We start from the raw sequence: 3084 nt of genomic DNA, 5'->3' as shown, positions 1-3084 counted from the left end.
GGAGGATGACTGTGATGCCGTCCTTCTGTGGCTGGTGCTGAGTTCCCCTAACAGATGTACTGTGTGCACCTGAGCTTCCTTTCACAACAGATTTGATCTGAAGGACCCAGGCCGCCGTGTAACGCCATTGCCACATCAGGAGCTTTGCCAGCCCTGTGTGTGAGCCCCTTCCTCCCTTTCACCGTGGTCTGAGAAAGATGTTATTTCACACAGGAAGGAAAAATTCTATTTTCCTCTTAGCAGTGTTTGGCTAATTCTCTTCCTGTACCTCCTTGTCATTATATTTTGTCCTAAAACAAACAAATAAAAATAAGCATTTGAAGTACTGTGAAACGCATCCTTCTGCTAGGCACGGAGTCGGATGTGTGATGGGTGCTGACGCTCTCCGCAGACCGGTCTTGCTCTTGTTTTCATAGCTTAAGACAAAAATTTCTTCTGCTGAAATCCTTATTTGATTTTATTTGCCTGTGCTTATTTTAAAGCATTTGAAATTATTAGCAATATTCTTTGAGATTCTTTTTTACTAAATTTAGTTACATAGAAAGCTGCCTAAATAGTTTCAAATTTTTATTCATGAAAAACAAAATTGGTATAATGTACAATATTAGCATTTGCATGTTTGTTAACACTTTATGTGCAATTATTTTATAATTAAAACAATATTAACAATGTTCCTACCTTTTATGTGCATAACAATGATGATTCCCTAGAGTTATTTGGGTCTTCCACTTTTAAAAATTTATTTTCTATGAATTTCATTCTCTGTTCATTATTTGAATTACAGGGGGTTTCTTCTCTTGACTTGCTTTGCTAAATGAAGAGAAAATCCTTTGAGCACAAAATATTACCACTAACAGGAGAGACTGTTTAAACTGATACTACTAACAGTCCCTGGTGCAAGCCACTTCGTGTCTGCTTTAAATTTCCTGTACCAGAGCAGCAGAGATGGGGCATGAAATCCTCCTTCTCCTCTTCGGATCCTGTGTAGTAAGTGCCGAAGCCATCTCACGCTTCTATTCTTCATTAACACCCGGATCCAGTGCAGCAGAGGAAATCCATGCATTTTTCTCTATCATCTTCCCACTTGTCTTTTGAAATTATTTGGTTTACAATTTAAAATATAGAAAACTGCAGGACTGCAACTTCTAAGTCCCCATGTATTGTGAAATGGGTGATGCATAACAATACGTGCAAGGGTCAGAATTATTTTAGTGTCTTATAAAATGTAGCTATTATAAATTTTCCATAATAATGACCATACTAGATAGATTAACTCTCTTGCTTTTCTAACTTAGACTATGTTTTCCTATGTGCTTTGATTTTTTATGAAATGCACATTTTAACTGCTTGTACATTTCTTGGTTGGGCTTTTCAATCAACCTTAAGGAACTATTTAATTCATGGGCCTGCTGTTCACTTCCAAGTTGATTTTCAGTCACTGTGATTTCTATCTTGTGTCCTATCAATTATGTGAAGCACAGAGCTTAAGAGAGTGTGTAGGAACTCTTTGCCTAAAGCAAACTAAAATCTGCAACAATCTGTCTCTTCTGGAAGCTCACATAATTCATAAGAGGCTAAAATACTTGCACTGGCTTAAGAATTTTAAAGTATTTACCAGGTGCTTGTATGTCATGCATTCATTAGCAAAGGTAATAGAAATACATACATTAATATGTACAAAATTACCTGAGCTCTGAAAGTTTAAATAAGGGGCGGAATGTAAAACAGATACTGTGAAATAGTGAGAAACATTCAAATGGAAAGGGGGACTGTGCGGGGAGTGAATGCTAAACACGGAGAAGGGACGGGAAAGCATGGAAACAAAACTTTTGCCAATAAGAAGATGAAGAGTATTTGAAGGGAGGTTAGGGAAAGGGAATAAAAGAAGAATCAAGATATATCATGCAGAAGTGCAGATTCCCTATGATGAATATCAATAAACTTAATTAATTAAAAATTACCTGAGCAGTGAAGTAATGGGTCTCTTCCCACTCACATAAATGCTGTGTTTACACCGTATTAAGAGAATTAATGGAAAGTCTGCTCCCGAGTTTTTCTTCAGTGAGTAAAATGCAAAGCGATTTTTCAGTAAGACTCCCAGTGTGGACCGGCGTGCAGCCCTGTGTCTGGAATACCTGAGTTCCTGCGGAGTGTGCACCAAGGACACATGGGGGTCACACTTCTGATGAGCTCTGGGGAACTGGTGAAACCAGCACCAAGGAGCCCAAGGTCTCATTGGCAAGGATTCCTGTCCACACCATTGAGACTAATCATATTTCCAACACAATTTAAAAGAGCTAAATTATATTTGTGGCACCATATTAAAAATGGAAGCACTGTAATAGTACACAAGATCCTAATGGGATAATTAAGAGTGTGAAATAGGAAGAAAAGGGCTAAAGGTGTAGGGAAAGGGGGAATGGTAGGGGCAAGAAAATAAGGGAAAAAATACAAGGAAATGAAAAAAATGGAAATAAAGAGTTTGTTAATGGGGAGGGGAGGAGGGGGTGAAGGGAGGGCAGGGACTAGGGGAAAAAATGAGAACCAAAACTTGTCACGTGAAGGTACAGGATCCCAGTAATGAAAGGAAATGTATTGTAGACCTAGATTGTACCAATAAACTCAATAAAAAGGAAAAAAAAATGGAAGCACTAAAAATGTTGCATCCATCACTGGATAGTCAATAACATCTCACCTTCAGCTCTGGTTGTAACAGGAATTTACCTGTTAGTGGAAGCGATGGAAGGCTGGCCCTACACAGTCAGTGTGCGATCTGAGGAGATCGCATCCATCTGTGAGCTGGTATTTCTCAGGGACCAATGGGTGCTGTTACAGAATCTTTTATCACCCGTACCTACATCTAAAATAAATTTACACCAGAGCATAAAAAATAACCATGAGCAAAGTTTCAGTTTTTATACTTCAATTATTTTGTAAGAAATGATAGGCTGTTTTTCTTGGTGTGGATTTAAGGAAGAATCCCAGCAAATACAGGAAAGTACAACTAAAATACTCACTTTCCCATCTAATTCTGTGTCAGTGAAGAGCAGTATTTCTCTCTCTCTCTCTCTCTCTCTCTCTCTC

The sequence above is a fragment of the Fukomys damarensis genome, unplaced genomic scaffold, assembly GCF_012274545.1.
Source record: "Fukomys damarensis isolate Sample0158 unplaced genomic scaffold, DMR_v1.0_HiC HiC_scaffold_3, whole genome shotgun sequence".
In the NCBI taxonomy this organism is placed as follows: Eukaryota; Metazoa; Chordata; class Mammalia; order Rodentia; family Bathyergidae; genus Fukomys; species Fukomys damarensis.
This window is presented reverse-complemented; position numbering follows the sequence as displayed.